Below are 15,321 nucleotides of genomic sequence, written 5' to 3'. Positions count from 1 at the left end.
GCTCTCTCGCGCTCGCTCGCTTGCTCGCTCCAGTATGTAAATGTGTAATAGAAGCCAAATATGGAGCAGTTGGCTGCCGCCGCCGCAGCTCAAGGATCCGACTTCGCGGGGGTTGGGGGGGGGCCACCCTCCGGCGGGGCGGCGGGGCGAGCCGCTCTGAGCACCGCGAGCGCACGGCGCGGCCGCCGGCCGGCGCCCTTAACCCTTGGGTGCGCGCATCTCCGGGCCCGGCAGTCCCCCCGGGGAGGCGGGCGCGTTTCCCCGAGACCCGCTCGGGATCGGGGTGGCGGAGGGGGGGGGGGGGGACGCGGGGCGGGAGCGGTGACCGGGACCGGAGGGGACAGTTCTTCCAGGTTTGGGAAAGGGGCGGGGAGCTGAAGCGATGAGGTAATTGGAGCGGTGACCGGTCGGTCCTCGCGCGCCTCCTCGGGTCCCTGCATCGAGTTGTGAAGGCACAGGCTGGGCGCGACTCAGGCACCCTGGAGGGACTCTCCGAGGGGTGCCGGGCTGCAAACCGGAGCCCGTGAAATCCCCTCTGGGGAAGCAGAGGTGGGCCGGTTCCGATCCCGACGTTCCCTTCGGGCGTGCGGAGAAGCGTCTTAAGAGGGCTGACTCCGACCTTCACGCACGTTAACCCTCAAACCGGTTTAGCTTCGGCGTTTTGGAACCCAGCCCACCGAGCCGCGGGGATCGCCTTGGCGTGCAACTCAGGAAAGTTTTAAGGGTCCTCCCCCTCAACCCCCCGTCTGCACGTGCACCCTCGCCTTTCCTGCCTGTGAAAGCTGGTGACCACCCTGCTCTCCTTTCTCTTTCTGCAGGTCCGGAAATCTGCTCAGAGCACGGAACTACCCAGCTCGAGCCTGGGTAGACGACCCGCGCACTCCTCTCGCCTCTAATTCGGAATCATTAATTTCATCGGAAATGAGGTAACCAGTGTAGGAGATAGAGAAAGCAAACCGAGCATCAGATGGCAGTTCTCGTGAATCCGCGCGGTAAGAACTTCCTCTGGACTCAGTTTTTAAAGTGCAGTTCTCAGTTCCTCGCCACCCGACCCTCCGTGGGTACCACCGCCAGGCATTAGCTGGAAGGGAAGGACTCTTCTTTGGACTGGTGGTACCTGGCCAACAGGTGTGCCACCTGGAGGAGGAGAAGGCACAGCCATGCTACAGGGAGCTCATTGCGGCGGCGTTCTCCTGGCTGCAGATAATTCTGGAAGGCCGGTAGGTGTCGGGCAACATTTGACCTTTTTCAGGTGCTTCGAACCAAATGGCTAGAAATAGAATCCCTCCACGTAAGTTTCTCTCTGAAAGTCTCCACTTGACTGCAAGTTGTATTTGAGAAATCTTTTGGCTTAATTTACTTATGATCTAACCGTTAGTCACCAACTGAAGCAGGATACAGAATCACCAAGAGAAATGTGTCAACTTTTAAACAACTGTATTGTAGAGCCAAGGTGTTGCAGAAATAAAAGCATCCTAACTAGGAAGGTGTAGTGCCCCGGAAATATTTCTCACATTTTGAAATACCATGCACATATACATGTCTATTTTAAAAGAACTACTACTGTTTACTCGTTTCTACAACTTTTTTTTTTCCACTTAAAAATCAATGATGGTTACAGTTTAAAGCCCGGCTTGGTCTAAAGTGACATTGTTGGTCTCATTACAGCCTCTAGTGGACAATTAAAATCAGTTTCCTGAAAAGGCTCTGCCTGGCGTTGTGTTCGTTGACAAGCATTATCAAGGTGAAGGTTAATAACCGGGTAATAATATCTTTTCTCCTGAATTGGCGAGTGGGTTTCTGAAAGGAGTAGAAGCTGTAGGCTCTGCAGGGAAAAGACCTATGCTTTGTGAGGCAGGTATTATTATTACTGGCCTGTGAATAAAAAGAGAACTTCTGCTCTTCATTTCAGATTCAGACAGCTTTCATAAAAAAATAAATTCATCTAAAATATTTTTATAACAGAAAATATTGGTTGCCATGTTTTTGGCTTAACTGAGATGCTTTCATTCCAACTCCTAATCTGCAGATTGTCCAATCCACCTCCACTCTATTTTTAGACATCTTACATTTAGACAATTTGGGGTTAAAGAAAAAAGCTAATACTTTCATTATTACACTGATGCAAGCAGTTATTATAACAACCTTAGACAAATTAAAACACATAATTCAGATTACAGTTAGTCAATTAATTTAAATGTTCCCTCAAGGAAGATAAATATGTTTATTACCCAAACAGTAAGAACAATTAATAAGAACTGTGTCATTTAGTTACTTAGCCATTAAGGTTAAAACCATAATCTGCCGTTAAAATCTGTAACTATTTCTTCCTGCAAGGTCCAGCATAAACATAATACTCACAATATAGTTTCATTACCTTTAGTACTGAAATGTTGTATTTTCAGATGGCAAAATATGAAATGTACAATCACAACTGGCCCTGATTTCTTTAAAAACAATACCTTCTCCAGCAAAGAAAAACTCAGTGAAAGAAGGGTTTTCAAGAAGCCAGTAAGCAACTCTGTAGTACTATGCTTCTATTCATAAACCTGGTACTACATTCATGCCAGCATGAGTTGAACTTTGCAATTAAAGGAGATTGAAAAATAAGGCCTGCTGAGCCTTCTTCCTCCTAATCTGTGTTCTGCATTGCTTGAACACTCATATCTACTTCACTGTTAGGGTAATGTCTACTTTTAAAGGTTTAAAATGGCCTATCAAGTATATTTTATATCATATAATTATATATCACATCGTACTTCTGAAAGCATAGTCTTCAGAGCAGCATCTGGAAGCTTTTTAGACCTTCAGAGAGTTCTACCCGAGACCTACTGAATCACAGTGTAACCAACATCCCTACCCCACCCCAACCCCCGACCCCACAGTGATTGCTGAGTGCATTACCCTGTCTACACTCCAGGGCTCTGTCTAGATGAATTTATTCGCAAACGTGGAACTTGATTCTTCAATGTATTCCTTTTTATTCCCTTCCCTTTTATTACTTTGCACTTTTCAAATGAAAAATCATTAACATTCTATGCTTTGGTCAAACAGTACTGCATTTCAGAAGGGTTATGCACAAATCTGCATCATCATTGCCAAGGGAACACTCTGTAAGGAATATACCAGGGTCTTGGACATGGAGGTTTTCTTCAGGGCAGCAGAGGGAGCACAAGAGTGCTTAATAAAGCAAGTGTACAGGCCCTTCAAATCGCAAGGGCTTTTTAATTGTAGAGTATGTCTTCATTGGAGGTAGCCTCTTACACAGTTCAAAGACAAGCAAACACAAAGGGCTCAGCGGCTTGTAACAACTAAGTAATAGAGTGGATTGGAAGCTAAATAGTCAGTAGCATATAGATATAATTATTTACAGTTTCAGGCTTGAATTCTTAAAGTGGGCCTCAATAGTCATACTTGAGAAAGATGCCTTATCTTTTCTACCGTGAAAAATAAAGATATACAACACGGAGTAAGGCAAGTAAGAGTCACTCCTGTTTCTCTAAAAATCTTGGGGTCAATTAACTCAATATGATATCAGATAAGTTCACTTCATTTGGAATCAGATATGTTGCTGAAAGGAGAGGTATTTCTTAGTGTGTTTACTTTCACAGTCATCTTAGGGGGTTATCCTCTATGTTTGTAGAAGGGTAGATTTATGTTTCAATTATATCAATGTAGCTTTTCATACTTTTTACAGTCCTTCCACATTGCATCTTCCAGTGGTTCTGGGAGATGGATGAGATGGCTATAAAGCTCAGCCTCTAAAAAGTTTTGGAATTGGCTCATGCCTGAACAGTATTGAGTTGTTTAATGATGAACAAGTCATTAACTTATTACTAATGAACAAGTGAGTAACCCACTGATTTGTTCAGAAATGAGGGAAATCATAGAGGTTGAAGACCCAGCAACATGTTCTTTATAGTTTTTAAGATTTTTCGAGTTATCAGATAGTAAATATTTAATAATTGAATATTTAAATAAGAAACTTATGAACAACAGAGACAGTCTTCATTCTCGAGCTATATTTTTATGTGTTTATCACTTATTTACCAGCAGCTGTTCATTTTGCATTTACAATAACGAGGCCCTGAGACTATAAAGATGAGTAAGACATTTCCGTCTGCAAGGAGCTCATAGCAAAACAAACCTTATCTTTTGAAAAATGTCTATTTTTACCATGATAAAACTTAAAAGATTCATAGTTAATTGTTCCAGTACCTCTCAGAAGCAGTATATTGATCAGACTTCCGAATACAAGGCTCAAACACTAGGATCATTGAAAATGTGGTTGGGGATCAGGGAATTGTGTAAATCATCAGCCAAAGTTATTTATAAAGCTAATATTAATATTTCAAATTTGTAAAACAACCAAAATGTAAAGATACAACATATATTTTATCTGATATCCTTGCCTATCCAAAAAAGAAAAAAAAAAATCACAGTAAATTTAAATGGTCAGCATTTAATAATTTATATCTTTTTCTTAAAAAATTGCTAAAAAGAATTTCCTCCAGGCTAAAGAAAGATCTGCCAAATTTCAACCTGCAGCAATTTGTTATGGTTGTGTAATAAAACCCCCAAAGTTAGTGGAAACACTGACAGTTCTTTAACCACGGTATTATAAGGAGAGTGGTAGCCTATATATATCATTTAAAAATCTGAGCAAACCATAGTATGCTTACAAAACCAATATGCTTTCCTTAGACTGCACTTCCAAATAAAGCTGAGAGACCAGAGAAGTAAAATAAACTAAAAACAAAAGTGAAAACCACTCACACAATAGACTCTGAGGTCAACTCACCACACCCAAACTGAAGTCACTGGGCTCTGTTCTTGGCATGGAGACTCTTAAAAGACATGCTTCTGAATCAGCTTTCTTGACCCTCCACCAAACTGTAGCACCACAGGCTTCTGGGTAATGAATGTGACATCAGCAATAGTCAAGAGTGAAATTAAAATCATTGTGTTTAAACATCTGCTGACAGTTTATGACTTAATAGTACACATATTAGGCAATTTTAAATAAGATTCTGTCTACAATGAAAACAAAAACAAGTGCTTTGGCATAGGTCTGCTGCTGCTGCTAAGTCGCTTCAGTCGTGTCCGACTCTGTGCGACCCCATAGATGGCAGCCCACCAGGCTCCCCTGTCCCTGGGATTCTCCAGGCAAGAACACTGGAGTGGGTTGCCATTTCCTCCTCCAATAGCATAGGTCTAGTACTGTCCAATATGATTGTTAAGCACTTGAGATGGGCTGTAATTGTAAAATATACCTTGGATTTTAAAGACTTGAAACATATACGTACATACACATGCACATATATACACATAAATTCATATAGTATCTCAATGTTTATATTGATTAAATGTTAAAATGAAAATATTCTACATATATTAGGTTAAATTAAAATATTGTTAAAATTAACTTACCTGTTTCCTTTTACATTTTACTGTGACTACTATAAGATTCACAATGCCATGTGTCCATTATGTTTCTGATGGACAGCACTAGTAAAGACAGTGGGGCTGGGGAGGTGTAGGAATTAGTTCTAAGAACCATAGTTGGAGACCTTATTGCAGTAGTGTAGTAGGTAATTTCGGAGAAGGCGATGGCACCCCACTCCAGCACTCTTGCCTGGAAAATCCCATGGACAGAGAAACCTGGTAGGCTGCAGTCCATGGGGTCACGAAGAGTCGGACACAACTGAGTGACTTCACTTTCACTTTTCACTTTCATGCATTGGAGAAGGAAATGGCAACCCACTCCAGTGTCCTTGCCTGGAGAAGAATCCCAGGGACGGGGGAGCCTGGTGGGCTGCCGTCTATGGGGTCATACAGAGTCGGACACAACTGAAGCGACTTAGCAGCAGCAGTAGGTAATCTGGTTACTTTTCTACCTTCCTGAGATTCCCCCCTTGCAGTGTATAACACTGACCTTGAAAAGTGAGTGTTAGTCACTCAGTCATGTCTGACTCTTTGGGACCCCATGAACTGCAGCCTGCCAGGCTCCCCTGTCCATGGAATTCTCCAGGCAAGAATACTGGAGTGGGTTGCCATTCCCTTCTCCAGAGGATCTTCCTGACCCAGGGATTGAACCCAGGTCTCCTGCATTGCGGGCAGATTCTTTACCAGCTAAGTCACCCGGGAAGCCCAACATGGACTTTACTCCTTATTAAAATGATCTGTGAGAGTAAGCTATTGGTAAATGCATAATCCTGAGATATGCTATGGGCCAGCAAACAAAAATTTGTTAGGCTTTATGTTAGACTAAAAATTTGTTAAGAGTCAGTCTCTCGGGGTGGGGTAGGGACAGGCCTCAGATACTTTGCCACCCTGGGAAGCTGATGGAAAACTTGTTCTCTGTTTTAGAAAGCACACACTTTCTGGAGTGACAGCTGAATGGTTGAGGGTGACATCTTTTAATAAGAAATGGCTTTAGGCGTGGATAATGAAAAGTATACAGTTACTGCTTCACTAGAAAACAAATCAAAGCCAAAAGGAAATCTGTGGGTTTTTTTTTTTAACAATTTCTAAAATATTTAGTACAATAGGACATGTCCAGAAATGAGATGAATTTTAACCATTACCATTTATTTTGCAAGCAAGACCTAGATACATTTTCATCAATATAAGTATTATCAACATTGAATGTACTGCAGTGACTTATGAAGTAACAGAATTTGTGGTTTTATGCATCTATAGAACATAGCTCTTCTTATATGAAATTAAAATGAACATTTTAAGGCTCAGAATGAGTGAATTGAACTTTGCTCAGTATTGGCCAGGAGCATTTGGAAAGCTATTAAAAGCACGTCATTAACAACTTGGCATTTTGTTTCCTCGAAAGAAATATATTTTCCAAATTAAAACCAAAGCCCAAAGCCACCATTGTTTACACTTAAGATAGAGGCTGTTGATAGGTTGTGAGGGTAAAGCTTGGGGTGCCTTCAAACTAAGATCAGGGAGAACAATAGCCATCACATTGTTATTCTGACTTCAAGACATTAAAACACATAGCTATAAGCTCTTACCGTGCCTTTGTTTTTCTTGAGTCTGTTTCGGCTAGGAAAAGCTGATCCAAATGCAGGTCAGAGTTTAAGACAATTATTTTATGAGGAATTTACCAAGTTTACCCCAAAGAGGAAGAGTCAGAGAAAAATGCATTGGCAAACTTTGCCTTTTGACATAAACAAGTAGAGGAAACTGTCCGTGTCAGGATTTCAGCAGGGTTTGTCAGGCAGTTTGTTATTTGCAGAAGCCCTGTGGGGCAGGGCCGCTCCACAGTTTAACTGCTGGGTAACTTTGGGGAGCTCTCAAGACTGATGACTGAAGATCCAAATTTGCTTTGTGCCCTGGCACTGACATGGAGCGATTGCTCCTGCTGTCCATGCTCTCTGACCGAGCCGACTAATAGCACTCAGGCTTCAACTGTAAATTACAAACAATCCCTTTTTAAGTACAAAATGAATGCACAGAATGGAAGACCCTGTCAGCTAGAATGCAAGTAAATCAAGTAGAAAAAGACAAACGGTTCACTCACACCACTTACAGCCAGATTCTTATTCTGCTAGCCATACTGTCATGGGAGAACTTTTCTTTTTTTGTCAGATATAAAGAGAAATTAATACGCCCATTGTAATTCTAATCAACATGCCAGCCATCAACGGAAGCATCTCCTCTGAAAGCCGATCAGGCTTCAAGGTGATGCTTCCCAACCCCTCCCCCTACCTCTGGTTTAAAACTTGTAGCTGAAATACCAATAGTAAGACCATGTGACCCCAGCACTCCCAGCGCCAGCTTTTCTGCAGTCAATTTCATAATGACTTCGCTCCGCCTCTCAGCTCAGCACTTCCTTCCCCCTCACTCCTCTCGCCCCCACCCCCAGCAATGAATCATCGCGCATTTAAAGAGACTTAGATGACCCAGCGTGAACTTTACTGGCATCCTGTACATTCTTATGCCAAAAAAGGGAGTTGCTCTGTGGCAGAAACCTCACCAGATCCCGGTGCTGATCTGAGAGGCAGCAAGATTGGGAGCTTATCTAGGAAGATCAGTGAGGAGTTAATTTTCCTAGATCCTGGTGGTGATTCAGAATTGCCTATCTCAGTTCACGATCAGGTTTTTAAGAACCCAGTTCAGCTCTCTGTGCAGAAAGGAATATATCAGAGAAAAAAATGTTGGCACATCTCCTTTATGCAATCAGGGCAGAGGAATTTATACCACATCAGCCTTTTGATTTCTTCAGATCTGGCTGAGGGCGGGGTTTCCATATTTGTGCTTTGGCAAATGTGTCCAAGAACGAACTCCGCCTTAGAGATGCTCCTAGAGTTCCTCAGGTTACTGTGTGCTGATTTGTGCATTTATCAAAACCAGAAACATCTCTGCCTCTTCCTTTCTTTAATACCATTTCTTAGTAATAGAGATTAAGCAGACAATCTGGGCGTTGCTTTTAGACACTCTTCACCCTACTTAAGGCGTAAAGGGATCGCCTAAATAACATTGTGTTTTTCCATATACTTTCTCCCTACCTGGGAAGCCCTTCTCTGCAGGGTAATTTTTATTCCCATCCTCCAGGATCCAGCTCAAGCACCAACATTTCTGCGAAGTTATCACAAGAGTTTGTGGCTCTGCCCAACGTGTGAGTCAGCTAAGTGCTATTTTCTTATTCTTTTTATTTATACAATTTTTTTTTTAACTCTGACAGAAAAGAAAAAAATCAGGGCCGTAAGCACAGATGGAAAGAGTCTCCTAAATGAGAGCGTCTCTTATCTAATATTTCCTGTTACTCCCAAACCCGTCTGACCTCCACTTACAATTTCACATGTCACTGTTTTCCTTTTATTGCTCCATTTATGTGGCACCCCAACTAGTCAGTTCTCCCTGCGAGTTCCCATTGTTGTGGGTTGACTTGTGTTCCCGGAGAGATATATTAGTCCCCAGTGCCGTGAGTATGGCTTTATTTGGAAATAGAGTCTCTCCACATAGGTGGCGCTAGTGGTGAAAAACCCACCTACAATGCAGAAGACACCAGAGACGCTGGTTCCCTCCCTGGGTTGGGAAGATCTGCTGGAGGAAGGCATAGCAGCCCACTCCAGTATTCTTGCCTGGAGAATCCCATGGACAGAGGAGCCTGGTGGGCTACAGTCCATAGGGTCCCAAAGAGTCAGACATGACTGAAGTGATTTAGCATGTACAGATGTAATTAGTTGAGATAAAGTCTTACTGGATTAGGGTGGACCCTATGTCCAATATGACTACCATCCTCCTAAGAACAGGAGTCACAGAAGAGACACGGGGGAGAAGGAGCAGCCACATGAAGACAGAGGCAGAGACTGGAGCTATGCTCCCCCCAGCCAAGGAAAGCCAAGAATGGCCAGAAACCACGGAGAGCTAGAAGAAGCAAGGAAAGATTCTTCCGTAAAGCCTCAGAGGGAACAGGTCCCTGCTGACACCTTGACGTTAGGCTTCTGGTCTCCAGAATTGTGGGAGAATAAATTTCTCTTGTTTGAGGCCACCCAATTTTTTTTTTACCACAGCCCCAGGAAATTCAGACACCGTTTCTACAAGAGCAATGGCAACAGATGCGTTGCATTCTTTCTTGTCTGTATTTACATAGATGGCCCACTGTCTTCCCTCTATAGATACACATCGGTAATCAGTTCTGGATGTGTGTTTGCTCTTCTAGCCATGACCACAACAATAAACAAAAGTTGCGGTGGAATAGGAAAGCTGGCAAGAGAGTTCTAGAACTACCTTCCCATCCTCCCAGAAACACCGGGCTTCTGGCCCAGGCACAGAGGTTGCAGAGGTCTGAGATAGACCTGTCTCCTCCCACACTGGGCCACAGCTCAAAGGTCTTCCCAGGGCTCCTCGGCTCCCTCTACTGGTGCCAGGATGCCACAGCAGCTCTCCTCTTGAGAAGTGGCATTTCAGGGACTTCCCTCGTGGTCCAGTGGCTAAGCCTCCGCACTCCCAATGCAGGAGACCTGGGTTCCATTCCTGGTCAAGGAACTAGATCCCGAATGCTGCAACTGAGAGTTCACATGCTGCACCCAAAGATCCTGCTTGCCACAACGAAGATGGGAGATCCTGTGTGCAGCACTTAAGACCCACGGCAGCCAAATAAATAAACAAATATTTAAAAAATAAATAGATAAAACTTTAAAAGAAAAAGAAGTGGTATTTCTCTGTGTGGAGTAGGGGTGAGGAAAATACTAAAAACACAATTAATTGTTTGGCACGGAGGAGGAAATACAACCCCCAAAACTGCTGCCCTTTTTGTAAACTGTTCATTTGAGTCTTATAAAAGTCCTTAGGAAAAACTCAGTCTGAGTCCCATCTTTCAAAAGCACATCCGGAAGCTCGTTGGTTTCAAGAAGCTTCCCCCAGCAGGTGGAGGGAGGCCTTCCACTGGAGCCTAGAATCCCTAAGTGTCTGTTCTCAGAGTCTCCATGAGAAGGATGGTACAGTCCTCACACACTCATCTCAGGAAGTGGGAGCTCCGTCCTTCCAAGGGCTCAGGCCAAGAAGCACCTTGACTCCTCTCTTTCTTTCACACCCCCACATCCAACCTGCCGCCAAATCCAATTTTTACCCTCTAAAAATGTATCCGGACCATTTCTCACCACCTGGGCTGCTGCTGCTGGAGCGGAACCACCACCACCCTTCATCAGAATGTTCGGACTGAACTCCTGAATCCTCTGTCTGCTTCCACCGTGTCGGCCTCAGGCCTGACTGGGGCGTCTGCGTGAGGTGATGCCACAGCTTTGCTCGAAAGCGTGTGAAATGTCATCTTCCACCTGGAGTCAAAGTCCTCCCGTGACCTCCGAGGTTGCACACCGTCGGGATGCCCTCTGTCTTTCAGATCCCCTGCCTCTCTCTCTCCTCCTCAGTCCCACAGCTCCGGCCCCAAACAAACCAGGTGCTCCCTTGCCTCCGGGCCTTTCCTACTTGCTGGTCCTTTGGCTTGGAATGCTGAATATCCACATGGCTCGCTCCATCACTTTCTTCAGCGTTTTTGCTTAGGAAATTAAAAACCTCCCAGCAAAGCCTGCTCTGACCACCCTACTTAAAACTGGACCCCTGACTTTCCTGATCCACTTTGCTCTGCTCTGTTATTCCATCGATGTGTTACCTTAGAACGTTCTGAGTCATTTCCTTTATTTATTTTTTGTCGAGAGCAGAGGTTTTATCTGTTGTATTCACAGATAAACCCCAAATATCTAGAACAGTCCTTGGCACACGACAGACTAAAGGTTTATCAACCATTTAAATGAATTAATGAGTCAGTAATATTTTTCAGGACCTACTATGTGCAAGGTTTTAAGTTCTAGCACAATGATTCCCTCATTATAGGCTAATCCAAAACCAACGCATTGTGTCCACATGTTCTATTGATCTTTGACTTAATCATATCTGGTACGCCTAGTAAGACTGGATCAGAAAGAGCTGAATTCATAGTCAGGCTCAGATTTGTGAAGGACTTTTTAAAAACAAAATTTGAAACCAGAATTGAAGACAATGTACAAACCTGACAGCAAGTTTTGAGGAAAAACAGAAAAAGCATAGTGCCAGCTTTCAGTAATAATAATTGTTAAAAGCTGCCATTTATCAAGCTGTTATTCTGTGCCAGGCAACGTGGGAAGAGCTTGGCAGATGTCATTTCATCTAAATCCCCACCGCAGTCGGGTGACCTTGAGATCATGCTTCCCATTTCTTTGATGATTAAACTGAGGCTGGCAGTTTAAGGGGACCTGCCCAAGGTCCAAGCTCACCCAGCACTGGTTTCAAGGTAGGAAGCTATCCACTTACACAGCCTGAGAGTTTTTAACAAGTCATTACCTGAATGATACAGGCCAAGTGGAGTCGTAACACTGCATTGTAATTATTTTGGCTAAAGCAACACTTTTAGTAGAACTCTCTATTAGATTTTATTTTTGAGTGAATAATATATGTCCCAGAAATTAAAACTAGTGATGCTTATTGAGGACTGAATATTCCTACATAAGCCAAGTGGCTTCAAAGCAACCTAACTGGTTTCCCAACTTGCCAAACTATACTCCAGCTTATGATTTTTATCCATGCTGCTACATGGCTGCCATGACTCTCACTTGAAGCCCATGGTCACATTCTGAGGACCCTTTCCTCTCAGAAATTGTGTCTGGAATCTGACACATTCCATCATAGTAAGGTCTAAATAGATTGTAAAGGGCCCACATGAGTTTCCAAGCCTAACTGAAAGTTTAACTTCCTTTCTGTTGACCTGGGTTTGACTTCTCTTGTTCTACTCTTGAACTTCCCAAAGGCCACTGTCACCAGAACTCAAGGCCAGGATCTCAAAGTAACCTGGCCATACAAAGGCGTATAAAACACTACCACCTGTTCACAGACTCACTCCACTTTATATTTGCAGGAAACAATCCTAGAAGCTGAAATACTTCCAGAGTTCAACAGTCTGGGAAATTTAAAAGAGGGAGGAAAAAAGCCCTTCATCCAAAGATCTGAGGACAGAACTCTGTTCTTTGAGGATGGGAGGAGGTAAGAAGACCCTATTCATGGCTGCAGGAGAGGAAAAGAGACCCACAAGGAAACTACCAACAGATGGTAAATACATTTTTAATTCTTCTGTCATACTGTGTGGACTTGTACACATTTGTCCTGCTGTGTTAGGCTCCAGAAATAGCTAGCCATGGAATTGCAGAACAGTTCGGCTGCAATTTGAGATTTAGGAAACCATGCTGGCTGACAAAACAGGAAAGGCTCATAGTAGGATGGAGTGGATTTGCTCCCGGTTTGCAGCTCTTCCATGTGGCATCCGCTGTAGCTCTTAGTGCAGAAGAGTCTCTCACATGTCAGGTCTCATTGATGACGTTTTAAAACATACTATTTCAAATGGTCCCCCGAGCTCTAGTTACAATTATTCAACACTGACATGATCCACTCGGTAACTCCCAAAGGTTAAAAGGAGTGCAATCCATTTATTTATGGATTCTGAGTCTTCCGGGGAACATCACAAACACATATGGCAGCCTGGAGCCCTAAACCTAGCTTTTCTCATACTTTTTGTTTTGATCTAGTGTTCCCATGGAACATCATGGGAATTCTAATGCCAGGAAAAAGACCAAATATGATAATGGATTTCTCTGAAAGGAACCTAGGGAGATAGGATGTTAAAGCACATTCAATTGACTCTGGATCTAAGAAGTGACCTGAGATGGGTACTGGGAAATGAGTTAGGTTCCCAGTCCCATCACCATCTCTCAGTGCATCAGCAAGAAAGAAAAAGTGGATGTGGAATAATGGGGAGAGGGTGGGCTATTCCTTAATCATGATCTAGAAATATAACTTACACAATTGCTAGACCTGGAAGGATCCTTACAGAATCTAGTTCAATTTTTTTTCCTTTCATTTTATAGACAGGAATCACCGCCAAAGAGTTGCAAGAAATTGGCAGAGACTATACTGGTTGGTGGCAAATTCAGTTCTGGAACCCAAGACATCTATTTCTCGGTTCAACGTGTGTTCTGTTTTAACACCCACGGACATTTCCGTGATAAGCAAAGTCCAATTCTAGAAGACCTTTCTCATGGTAATCTTCCCTCTTGAGTTCTTGTAAGAGGATAGAATCTCTGACTGGTCTGTGAATGTTTGTAGATATTCTTTATAGCTAAGCTTTCAAGTTTAAATATTTGGGGTTAATTTTTGTTCTAAGCCCCTGGGGACTGTGTCTAGATTATATAGCTATCACACAATTTGGCCCAGCTGGGATCCTCTTTTCATGAAATAGCAAGGAAGACTGGTACATAGGGATTAAGAAGCATTGGCAAAAGAGAGCAGTCTTAATGCAATGACTTCCCACCCCGAGCTTTACTGGCCTAAGAATTTCTCCTGGCCTTAACTGAAGAGAGGGGTGTGCGTGTGTGAGAAGTCGCTTCAGTCGTGTCTTATTCTTTGTAACCTCATAGACTGTAGCCCGCCAGGCTCCTCTGCCCATGGAATTCTCCAGGCAAGATTACTGGAGTGGGTTGCTATGCCCTCCTCCAGGGGAATCTTCCTGACCCAGGGATCAAACCCATCTCTCTCACATCTCCTGCACTGGCAGGCGGGTTCTTTACTGATAGCACTGGAAGAGAGGGGTAGGTAAGAGCAAAAAGGGGTTTTTATCTTCTTAGTGAAGGAACTGAGAAGGCAATGGCACCCCACTCCAGTACTCTTGCCTGGAAAATCCCATGGACAGAGGAGCCTGGTGGGCTGCAGTCCATGGGGTCGCTAAGAGTCAGACACAACTGTGCGACTTCACTTTCATTTTTCACTTTCATGCATTGGAGAAGGAAGTAGCAACCCACTCCAGTGTTCTTGCCTGGAGAATCCCAGGGCCGGGGGAGCTGGTAGGCTGCCGTCTGTGGGGTCGCACAGAGTCGGACATGACTGAAGCGACTTAGCAGCAGCAGCAGCAGTGAAAGGAAGTATACTGAAACAGTTCAGAACTTCTCAATTTGTTGAAATCTTGATTTTGCTTATTTTAAGTTTATATAATACTAATTATATCCTTGTTTGAATGTCCTATATATTCATAGATCATTTTTTCCAGTGGGTACATATGTTTGTTAACAAAAACTATTCTCAATCAACTATTATAAAAAATGTTATTTTTTGCTGTTTGTTTTTTTTTAAGAAAGTTAATCAGTAATTCATGGCTACTTTAGCAATAAAGTCTTCTAAATTTTGCATTTTTATTCAGCCTTTTAATTTCTTGTTCCTGCATGTGATTTTGGCAATGTTTTATTCTATTTTTACGGTGGAGAAATATTGGCATTCTTTGCTTTGAGAATCAATTTGACCCTTTTGACTACTCTGGCTAGTTTTACTGGCTCTCTCCATTGTCTGGTTACAGATTTGTGGGTGGGGGGAGGGTAGAATTATCTTAAGTGAATTATTTCTAGGGAAGCAGTAATAAAGGCACACTTCAGGTTATTTCATTCCTGTGATCCAAATTTGATTATCTAGCTGATATCACTGGGGACATTTGCAGCTTTAATAATTACATCTCAAGGCCTAAAGAAAAAAAGAAGAAAAATTACATTTACTACATATTCACATGCAGCCTTTCAGAGACTTACCAGAGCCTTTCAGAGACAAACTGAAAGCCTGTTTGGCTGCTTTAAAAAAAAAAAAAAAAAAAGGATTGATATCAAGATTCTGCTTTAAGAGTTCAAGCTCAGTTGACACTTTGTTCTTTCAAAAAAAAAAAACCAAAAGCTAGATTTAAACAACTGTTTTGGTAGAAGGGTTTAGTATTGCTTATCTGAAAGAGTGAAAAAC

The 15,321-nt window shown here is 42.9% G+C and overlaps 1 long non-coding RNA gene across 3 annotated transcripts; it reads left to right on the top strand.

Annotated features, from left to right (window-relative positions):
• The first annotated feature begins 137 nt into the window (after positions 1–137).
• On the top strand, positions 138–14,253 carry LOC113882229. 3 transcript variants are annotated; one of them, XR_003508322.1, is made up of 4 exons: positions 138–209; positions 819–1,220; positions 12,413–12,603; positions 13,416–14,253. It is a non-coding gene; the product is annotated as an uncharacterized LOC113882229 (long non-coding RNA). The 3 variants fall into 3 exon arrangements; XR_003508323.1 differs by lacking the exon at positions 138–209 and adding an exon at positions 8,575–8,638 and having other exon boundaries at positions 331–1,220; XR_003508321.1 differs by lacking the exon at positions 138–209 and having other exon boundaries at positions 336–1,220.
• Positions 14,254–15,321: the final 1,068 nt, after the last annotated feature.

Source organism: Bos indicus x Bos taurus, chromosome 23 (genome assembly GCF_003369695.1).
Source record: "Bos indicus x Bos taurus breed Angus x Brahman F1 hybrid chromosome 23, Bos_hybrid_MaternalHap_v2.0, whole genome shotgun sequence".
In the NCBI taxonomy this organism is placed as follows: Eukaryota; Metazoa; Chordata; class Mammalia; order Artiodactyla; family Bovidae; genus Bos; species Bos indicus x Bos taurus.
Note: the sequence above shows the minus strand (reverse complement) of the source record. Positions and strands in the feature narration are given on the sequence as shown.